Below are 11,332 nucleotides of genomic sequence, written 5' to 3'. Positions count from 1 at the left end.
CACTTGCAGTCTGAACAGTCCCAGTTCTCTCAGCAGAGCTGCTTCATCCCTCTGATCACACTGGTGCCTCTGGATTCCCTCCAGCAGCTCCAGCTCCTTGTGCTGTTGGAGCCAGGGCTGGGGCAGCTCTGCAGGTGGGCTCTCACCTGAGCCCAGGGGCACAGGGGCAGGATCCCCCTGCCCTGCTGCCCACGCTGGGGGATCAGCCCAGGGCAGGGGGTTCAGGCTGGGGCAGGCCCAGCTCTCACCCACAGCACACCCAGCTCCTTCTCCCAGGGCTGCTCCCTCTGCTCATCCCAGCCTGGGTTGGTCCCAGGGGCTGCCCTGGCCCAGGGGCAGCTCCAGCACTTGGCCTTGTTAAACCTGATGAGATTCCCCTGGGCCACTCCTGCAGCCTGTCCAGGTCCCTCTGGATGCCATCCCATCCTCCAGGTGTGTCAGCTGCACCTCTCAGCTTGGTGCCATCTGCAAATCTGCTGAGGGTGCCCTGGATCCCTCTGTCTGTGTCATTAATGAAGATATTCAATAACACTGGTGCCCAGATGGACCCCTGAGGGACCCCCTGGGACCCTGAGCCATTCACCACAACCCTCTGGATGCAACCATCCAACCAGCTCCTAATCCATCTAATAATTCTGCCATGGAATCCATCACTCTCCAGTTTGGAAGGAAGGACGTTGTGTCAAAGGCTTTACAGAGCTCCAAATAAATGACATCTGTAGCTCTTCCCTGATCCACTGATGTAGTTACTTCCTCAAAGAAAGCCACTGCATTGAGTCAGACAGGATTTTTCCTTGGTGCACCCCTGCTGTCTGAAATCACCTCCCTGTCCTCCATGTCCCTTAGTACAACTTCTATTCCATGATTTCCCTAGGCACAGAGGTCAGGTTGACAGGATGGTAGTACCCAGGGTGCTAATTTCTCCCCTTTTTAAAGATGGGTACTATTTTTCCCTTTTTCCTGTCACCCAGGACTTCCCAGATCCCTCAGGATGGGAGAAGCATCCCTGTGGGATCAACAATCTGACATGGGCCAGCAAGGTATGTGACAGGCCAGGAAGCACACCCTGGAGGGGCTCAAATGGCAGCAGACACTCAGCTCCTTGTTGAGGCAGCTCTCTAAATTTTAGGTGGTCCCATTAGAGAGGTCCCATCAGAGGAGTCCTGTTGTTTAAATGGGAAAATTTCCACTGGCTCCAGCACAGCCAAGACTCTACAGCACAAATGGTTTCTGCTGATTACGAAGATGAAGTGAGCGCAGGTGTTGCTAATGTGAAATCACACTAAGAGTTTCTTCCACACTTTCCCCAGGGAGTTTTGCTTTACCCTTGCATTTCCTATTGGGAATATAATTTTTTTTTTTATCTACTTCTGTGGGAGACAGTGGCGACCTCCCCAGCTGAGGTCAGGCTACCTGGGTCTGACATATGTTAAATGACTGTGTGTCAAAGCACTGAAAAAATATATTGACTGAAGTTTTACATGGAGTTTTACAAGGTAGTAACATAGACTATAAACTGGTGCATTTAGGCGCCTGGGTGGGGAAATGTATGAAAAATGCATGAGAGGTTTGTGTAAGAAATGCAGCTCGCTGGTGTTTCATATTCATTATTCTTTTTTTTTTTTCAATGAAATTATCCTAAGGAATTTTTTTTGAGCTGAAGAGAAAGCACGTGCTCAGTAAGTGAGTTCAGCCACAGATTTCAGGGCCCTTAAGTACTCATTGACACGAGAGGCGACGACAGCTCTGCAGGAACCTTTATGGGTCTCTCAGGGTTGTTGGTTTTTTAAGCCTGTGTATTATGGATTTCCACAACAGGTGTTAACAGCTCAAGGCATCTTAATGCCTGCTGGATTAAATAATGCACGTTTTTAAAATTGCATGAAGTCTCTCCCACTGGGGAAACACTATCCTTTCCGACTTTACTTTTTAAACGAAAATAAAAAGTGCATTGCAAAAATTGCCAAAGTGGCTAAAATCCACGCCCAAAGCAACACAGAAGCTGAAATTCTGTGTTTAACTCACTCTGCCTTTACCCAAGCCGTGAGGCTCCTGGGGTGGTTCAGAGCAGAGTGTGTGAATAGGTGTGACCACATGAATGGCCAGGAAAGAGGTCAGTAGGGGTTACAGAGAATGGGACACCAGGACAAAATCACTGCTTAAACCAATTAAATAGGGAGTCTTTCATGCCCTTACACCAATTCAGTCAGCATAAAACAGCTGAAAGCCTGAGCCAGAGCTTTGCTGGAAGGAAAACTTGAGTGAACGAACCCATTGTTGGGAGTGGGGAGATACTGGCATCTCCTGGAGGGCCCATCCAGCCCCAGAGAGGGACAGACACGGGACACAGCACATCCCACCTGAGCACAGCTGCTTTTGGGAGATCCCCTGGGGCTCTGAACCCTCCACTCAGGCAGAAAAGTCCGCTCTGATGCCCCTCTGACCCAATGGGACTTGGTCAGTGCAGAAGGTGTAGGTCCTGCCTTGCTCAGCAGGGGCAACAGCAGAGCCTGGCCTGAACATCCTCTCCTGGGAGCCAACACTCTCCTTGCACACCAGTTTTGGGGAGCTCTTCTGCAGGAGGTGGGGAGTGCTTTCCAAAGAGTTTGGCTGCCATTTGGGCATTAATCCTGGGTCTAAGAGCGTTTATTAATGTCCTGTTGAAGTTAACAGCGAGGCACTGCTGCCCCCGCTCTTTTCTGATATGCAAACAGTGGTGATTAAGCGCCAGATTAAACATCTTCATGAATATTTAAAAGGCTGTTTTTGAAAGTTTCCTGTCCTTTTACACTAATAGCCCCATTAAAACCTGTTTACAAGCCAGTCATGAGAGTAACTGCGTGCACTTAAAACACTGGAGAGTTCCCCAAGAGGAGTGCTTTAACCATGTGAGAATGGCAGCTGATCAATAGGGATCTTAAAGTAAGACTGTCTGCCTAAACCCAATGGAAACAGTCCTTGCAATGCAGAGAGAAAGAGCTGGCAAGTGCCCAACTGGTTAATTAGGGAGGCAAAAATGGTAATAACAACAGCCATAATATTTGCTTTAAGGTCCAGATGTCCAAGGCCTGGGTGTCTGGCTGCCACAGCACTTCTCAGAAGCTGCCCTAAAGATGTTGATGGCAGCCAGGAAAAGGCCAGGGAAAGTTTTAAGTAAACTTAACAGCTTGCTGTTTCCTGGATCTTCTTATCTTTTGCACATCAGACTCTGTACACAGCCAGAGCCTAAAGCAGGGATGCAGGCAGTGCCTGACAGCTGTTTATCACACAATGCTTTGAGCTGCAAAGGACCTTCAAGACCATCTTGTTCCACCCCCTGCCATGGGCAGGGACACCTTCCTCTATCCCAGGTGGCTCCAAGCCCTGTTCTTGCACACTCCCAGGGATCCAGGGGCAGCCACAGCTGCTCTGGGCACCCTGGGCCAGGGCCTGCCCACCCTCCCAGCCAGCAATTCCTAATTCCCAAGATCCCAAAATCTGTCCCTGCCCTCTGGCCCTGGGAAGCCATTGCCTGGCTGCTGTCCCTGCATGCCTTGTCCCCAGTGGCTGTGCAGCTCTCCTGGAGCCCCTGGAGGCCCTGGCAGGGGCTCTGAGGTGTCCCTGGAGCCTTCTCTTGTGCAGCTGAGCAGCCCCAGCTGTGCCAGGCTGTCAATAATGGATGTAATCTGCTTGTTATATTGAAGTACAACAGAATAAATGTCAACTTTACATGGCGCATACCCATAACAGAAAAGATGGGCATATTCAACCAGTGCTCTAAGGCCAAAATTCAAATCTAGCCCTGCCACGTGTACCTAGACAGCTCTTGATCCACTCTTTGTTACTCACCTTCCATCCACCACACTCCATTACTCACTGTTCCATATCAGCACCACTTCCCTGCCTTGTTCTGAGCCCAGGGGCCGTGAAGCAGAAGGTGTCTGAGCCCAGCACAGGATGTAGGTGCTTAAATGCTGTTAAAAACCTGAGCTTTTGTGTCTGCTTTGTGCTACTGAGTACCCTGGAAAGAAATCTATTGACATCAGTGGGTTTTGGATTAGGCTCCCGCTGTGTTATTAAGTGAATTATTAATTATTAATAATAACATAACAGAAATCACATGTTGCCTTATTCAACCATTCAATTTTGCCTTATGTGGGGGTTTTTGAAAATGCAGTCGCCGAGTTTAAATACAAGTGTGGATTGATTGTTTAGCCTCCCTACTCATTGCCAAGGAGAGAGTATGCTTACATAGGGGTGTCCAGCTCTAAATGAATATTGATTGACTGAAATTCATGCCGTCTGCTTCAGTTTAACTGTTTGGCAAAACTGGAGATGTCAATAAAACTGGATTGAATTTTGAACGGTATTAAAACTTTCTGGAGCCAAGGTAATCATGATGGAAAAAAGTAATATAAGGCTGGAGACCTTACAAGCGTGAGGTTTTTCCTACTGCTGTGAAGCCCTCTGGGGCTAAAGGTGTTTAGTTCTAGTGCTGAAAGACCAGCAGGGTTGCTAATGGCCTTTCAGTTCCTTTGCCAGCAGCAAATATAAATAGGCAAAGCAGATGCTCTGACTCCTCCCTTCCCAAAACTCAGCCAGACATTTATAGTGTTGCTTCAGTTAATGAGGCTGGGGAAACTGACACCCCCTCAAGCAAGAGGAGGCTGAAGTATGACCAGGAGATTGTCCCCATGGCACTCACCTGTCCTGCCTCCCTGAGGGGGACACGTTTCTGCCTCACCTGCAGCTGAAATGGGACTTGGCAGACAGCTCGGGATTGGTGGGTTTGGTGGGCAGGGGTGCCATGCAGTATCTGGAGTTTGTTTCCTGAGGCAGGAATTCATGGGGTAAAAGCACAGTGTGTGGTCCATGCACCTCTGTTCTCACTGCATCCCAGTGCCCCAGTAACGTTTATTGCACTTTCTGCTTGTTTATAATCACTATTAATTGCTTACCCACTCGTCAGTTCACTTAATGTGACTGCAGTGGGGTGGAATTAAGACACTGATCCTCCAAAATTGTTATTATGCTTCTAAAGATCCTCTTGAGGGTTTGTTCTATGGATTAATACATATCCCCCAAATTTATTCATGGGCAGGTCTGGTTACCTCATCCAGCACCAGTGATGCCTCCTTAAGCCCTACAGGGATGAATTGTATGAACTTACGTATGAGTTGTTTGTCCTGGGAAGAAGCTGGCTGGAAAAGTAGGAATAATTTTAAACTGAAAGGAAGTGGGTTTAGATTGGGCACTGGGAAGGAATTGCTGGCTGGGAGGGTGGGCAGGCCCTGGCCCAGGGTGCCCAGAGCAGCTGTGGCTGCCCCTGGATCCCTGGGAGTGCCCAAGGCCAGGCTGGATGGGGCTTGGAGCAGCCTGGGGTAGAGGAAGATGTCCCTGCCCATGGCAGGGGGTGGGACTGGATGATTACAAAGGTCTCATCCAACCCAAAACATTCTGTGATTCTATGAATTCATAAAGAGAGACAAAACCACGTACACAGCTCACACACAGCCACGAGCAGCAGCTGGCAGCAAAGACAGGAATTTAATCAAGCTGTCCCTGTCCTGCAGGTCTGGTGTGCACCCCAAGCCGGACCAAGGACTTCAACTTTTCATCTTGGGGCTGGAACTGTGAGAGAAATAAACCCCAGGGTCAGGCCCCAAAGAGGAGCACGGTGCTGCACGAAAAGCAGCTGGGCTGCAGAGGACTCATAGGCACCTCTTCAAAAACGCCTCTCATGTCTTCTCTGCAGGGTTTTTTTTCCTGAAAATTGGACTGTGACTTAATAACATAACACCAAGAAAGTTAGTCCATGATATCCTCATGTTTCTACTCCTGCAAAACTGGTGTCTGTGTTTATTACCTACCAATTAATTAACAATCACGAGTGAAAGCAGATAGGAAAGACTTTAATTTCTGGGGCAAACTAATCTACAATGGTGCTGCTTTGAAATTAGTTTTGTGCTTGCTTGATTTCTAAACATCAGCTCATTAAAGTGTGTTAGTGCTGCTGTGAAATAAAAGTCCTTTTTTAAGGTACCTAATATAGGAACTTACAAGTTTCTGCTAGGGTCAAATCCTTGTAATTTTGTTTTTCCTGATGTCAAAATCAGCTGAAGGTATTTCTAAGCCTCTCCTCGGTATTTTTCTGTTGTGATGAGGAGCACTCCTCATGTGGAGGTAGAAATTTTCTTTTTCTGAGCAGCATTTCACTATTTGAGGCTGGGGGGTGACCCTGCAGAGAGAGGGGTTATCACAGATAAAAGGAAGCTGACCCATAATGAGGGAGCTGGAAAAGTAGGCAGGACTCGAGGAAAGGGAATGAAACTGTTTCTGCCACTGGTGAAAACTCACTACCCCTTGAAAATTCTATTACACCAGTGGAGTCCTGGGCTCTGGAAATGCCTAAATTATAATCGTGGGGGTGGCAGCAACAAAAGAATTGGCAAGGTGGGAGTAGAGGTGATCAAGTGAGCTGATGTCAAGGCAGAAGCCATCAGCTGGCCTGAGCGAGTGGTCCCAGCCCCAGCAGGGGGTGGTGGGAGCATCAGCAGGAGAATCACAGAATCATTTACGTGTAAAAAGATCTCTGAGTTCATCAAGTCCAACCATTCCCCCAGCACTGCCAAGCTCACCATTTATCCATGTCCCCAAGGGCCAGTCACTCCAGGGATGGGGACTCCACCACTGCCCTGGGCAGCTTGTGGGGCTGGACAACCTTTTCCATGAAGGAATTTTCCCTAACATCCCATCTGAACCTCCCCTGGAACAACCTGGGGCCGAATCCTCACCTTTTGTGTTAGATACAAGCACCATAAATTTTTCTGCTGACTGTTTTGAAAATCTCCTGTGTCCATGGTAAAGACTGACTCCACTGGGTTGTTGCAACGTTTTTAAATTTGACAAATTGTTAGCAGCATTTTCCTTTGCATCATGGAACAGTCTGGGTTGAAAGAGACATTAAAAATCACCTTATTTCAACCCCCTGCCATGGGCAGAGACACCTCCTACTAGACCAGGTTACTCAAAGCCTCATCCAGCCTGACCTTGAATTTTTCCAAAATGCATCGAAATTTATGAAAGGAATGTGTCAGAAGGTGGATTGATTTTATGGTGCATGAAATTAAAATTTGGATGGCAAGGGGGAAAGACTGGCAAAAATCTCATGTCCCAGTGAGTCTGGAAATACCGGAACCAAACTGTGAACTTACTCCACAGTTTCTAAATTCTTGGGAATCTTTTGTTTTATGCAGCTTTTCAGAGATGATTTTAGCTATGGTATGTGGTTATTTATTTATTTTCAACTGTATTGAGCAAAAGTGAGAAGAAAGGCTAGGGTGGGTTTGAGTTTTTAACTCAACTACATTTCATAAAACCTCTCTGAGATCCTGGTAGATGAATGCTGTTCCCTAAACACATTCACATCCTTTCCAGGTGCATAAATTGAGGCTTGAAGAAGAGGTCGTATTTTTCCAACTTAGGAATGTCAACTGAGAAATCCCAATCCAAAGGAGATTGATTTTCAGAAATGCTCAGTCTGGACATATGAGCAGCACACCAGATTACTCACAGGGCACTCTTATTTGAGAGCTTATCTTTAACGTGTTGGTCTATAAATGGCTCTCTGCAAGGTCACGCTGCAATTCATTGTGCCAAGGAGTGAAATTCCAGGTTTCTGGATGTGCTCTGGCATGATCACACCGCCATACTTTACCCTATTGATAGGGTTATTTGAGGAGTTATTTCAGAGATTCTGTTGTTGCGACAATCTGGAAGGTTTGGCACAAGTATCTGCTGGGAGAAGGCTGCTCTGACCTGGGGAATCTCACCTGAGAGGCACCAGGGAGCCGCTCGCGATGTCCCTGCCCATCTCAGAGGGGCTAGAGGTAGATGGTCCTCCAGGTCCCTTCCAAACCAAACCATTCTATGGCTCTATGGTATTATTGGTCATGAAATGCAATTTAGGGATCTCTAAACCCTGATTTCAGAAGGAAAAATAATTCCCTTGGTTTTTAAGGGAATATAAGGTAACTATACCAGGTGCCTGTTTAAAAAAAGCAGGCGTATATATATATTTTTTTTTTATTATATAGTTATTATATTATAGTTACCTTATATGCTGAAATAACAAGTCAGCTGTTTGAAGTGGCTTTTTAGGAGGAGATAATTGAGACCTTCCCGTGCCTGCCCCAGTTGCTGTCCTCAATTGACCAGGCACCACTGAAGGTGGAGGACCATTACACCTCAGCAATATTGCAATGACTTGATAAATATCACAACAACACCACTTGCACCTACAACCCTTGTATGACACCTCCTCAGGCAGTAGAAGGGGCTTTGCTCCTTGAAAGACAGCCTTGGTTTTGTAAATTTGCCCTAGATTGCTGGGCCCTGAGTGGCTGTGGGTTTTGGGTTTTTGCCATCCTATTTCAGCGGTGAAGGTGCAGTGCTGGGCTGATCCTGCTGTTTCTTCAGCTCCCAGTTTAACTTCAATGGGAGTCCCAGGTGCACAGAGGAGAAGCTTTAATGGATTAAACAAATAGAGCAAAGTCAAACAGAGCACACATCCATAGTGTGCACGTCTGCAGACACATGTACCTGTGTTTATACACACAGAGGTACAGGGACACAGAAGAGAGAAAAACAACTTAAAAAAAACCCAAACAAACAACTTTTTGGAAGGGTTTACTTCATAAAGCTGAGCTCCGTGCAACAGCACAATTTATATATCTCTCATTTCTGCATCATTTCTGTGCAGTGGTCAAAGAGTATTAGAGGATACATTTCTGTTCTAAATTACATCTGGGTAAATCCAGAGGAATTCCCCTGAGCCACGTTTACCTCTAAGATTTTGCCTGCGTGGGGACACTCAGGAAAATAACCCAAATTAGCTGAAGGTGAGAATTTAAAAGTGGATTAATTAAACTGCGTGAAACCCCTGTGAAGGTTGCTCTTATTCAGAATTCAGGTGGTCTTCATTCAATTTAATTTAATTCACTTTGGAAATTAATTCAGATTAATTGTCCTAACAGTTTTTATGTACCTATTCTAGATTAGCACTGGGGTAATAAAATGAATTGTAGCCCACTGGCTTCAAGATTATTTTTAGATTTATACCAGGAGGCTCTGGAGGAAGATTGTCCCCTGGGTGTCCAGAAGCCAGTGCTTTGCTAGTCAAGACAAAGGAGTGGAAGAGGTTTCTGGAAATAGATAAGCAATATTCTTTTAGCTTTCGGGCCAATTTTTTAAAAGATCTGATGATAAAAATAAGGTGACAAAGGCAACACAGCAACAAGTTAAATTTCTCTGCTTTTGAGCCCTGAGTAGGGTGCTCACAGCCTTGCCTTCCACTGGGGCTTGATCCTGCTCGTATGATATTCCTTCTTGGTGGGAAAAAAAATTCTTTGACATCAAGAGGAACAATATTCAAATCTCTTAATTCCAGACAATCCGATTTTGCAAGCCTGGAGCCAAATGAAAATCAAGACTATGGCAGAGAGGGCCCGCGATGTGGAAAAGGGAAAACTGCTTTAAAGAGATAACTGCTCCCAATCTACTCCCCAAGGGAGACGACTCTTATTAAGGGTTTCTTCTTGAGATGTCTGCCTAAAGGCTTCTTCAGAAGGGATTTAGTCGTTTACAACTCAGATCTGGAGTTTGAAGCCCCCTGAATCTGCCTCCTTCTACTGAGCTGGAGCTGAGCTTGGGCAGGGGGGACAGCAGAGGTGACAAGTGCCTGTGTGAGGCTGGGGACACTGCGAGGAGCCCAGCCAAGGAGAGAGGCAAGAAAAAATAAAGATTTCTGAATCTGTCTGGGATCAGATAAATGTCTGTGGTCAAGCAAACAAAGAAACAAATGAGACCCCGAACAATAAGCAACCCACCCAAACTTACTTCTGAAAGATTTTTTTGTAGTCTTGTGTGTGTTTCTCTGAAGCACCTGGCAGTAGTGAAGGGGGATGGAACCAAACCTCCTCCTGTCGGCTAAATACTTTTGCATATTCAGATTTCAAATGTCAAAGATAGCTAAAAGTAAAGGAGGAAAGGAAAAGAAACTTTCAATAGATCTAGAAAAAATAACTGCAACCTCCAGCCTGTTGGAGCTGCGCTAAAATGGTAACTATGCTCATAACGCAAACACTTCAAAAGCAGCGATCCTAGTGGGATGGAATTTGGGGAAGGTTTGGGGATGTCCAGCCCGGACCGCCTCAGAGCCACCCCAAGCACCGCAATTTGAAGGGAAAATGCTTTAATCCTTAATGGGGCAGCAGCTGCAGCGCGAAACCCTAAATCCCTGCACCGCCACCGTCGTGCTCGGGACATGCGGGACGCTGCGGGCTCGCCGCTGCTCGGAAGGAAAGCGAAGGGAAACTCGGGCTCCCCCAGCCCGCTTTGCTGCGGTGTCCCCGCAGCAGCCGCAGCCGCAAGGAGCGGAGAGGCGCGCAGGGTGCCGCGGAGCGCGGTGAGCCCGGCGGGCACGGGGAGCTCCGGCACGGGTATTTTGGGGGGCACCTCCCACGCCCACTCCCGGCGCCTGGCAGCGCCCCGGTGCCCAGGCTCCCCTCCGGCCCCGCGGGGCGGAAAGGCAGGACCCGGCTCTGCAAGACCCCTGGGCTCGCTCATCAAACCAAATTTGCTTCTCGGGCAAATTTGACCTGTTTCTTGGCCCAGATACGTTTCAAACATTTTCTCCGTCTTTGTGGGGGGTTTGGGTTCGGCTGTTTATTTTAATTTTATTTTTGTTTTGTTTTATTTTTGTTAAGACTGGGCGCAGGGACCCCGAAGTCCCCAGTGTGTCCCTCTGCCTGCCCTTAAATCGGTCCGAGGGAAGAGGGAACGGGGGGTCCCGGGTCAAATCAGTACTCCTTCCCTCCTCCCCAGCCCGACACTTTCGTGTCTCCTTCCCCTACGAGGGTGTCCCACAGCAGCGGGGACAACAGATGATCTCCTTTGGGGTCCAGGAGTCCCCTTTTCTGGGGGAGGACGGACAGACGCCACTCTGCCATCCTCAGATACGTTGCGATGTGCACGGCGCGTAACCGCACGAGCTTCGGAACTCCTCGCAGCCAGCTAAAGGCTGTTCTCTTAATGAATTACTAATGAGTTAAAATTGGACAGCCGGCTTAATTAAAGCGTAGAGGCAATGTGTTTACCACATTGTAATTGAACTCATTAGGGCTCCGGATTTGTGTTTTTAAGCAGCCGCCTTGTTCCGCACGTCGAGTGATCTGCGGGAAGCGTTTTGCCGGGGACGGGGCCTCTGCGGGAGTGCGAGGGCTTGCAGGAGGTGGCAGTGCCCCCCCCTCCACCCCTTAATTTCCCTCAGGGGCTTGTGCGGACACCCTTCCCG

This window comes from Geospiza fortis, unplaced genomic scaffold, assembly GCF_000277835.1.
Source record: "Geospiza fortis unplaced genomic scaffold, GeoFor_1.0 scaffold488, whole genome shotgun sequence".
NCBI lineage: Eukaryota > Metazoa > Chordata > Aves > Passeriformes > Thraupidae > Geospiza > Geospiza fortis.
This window is presented reverse-complemented; position numbering follows the sequence as displayed.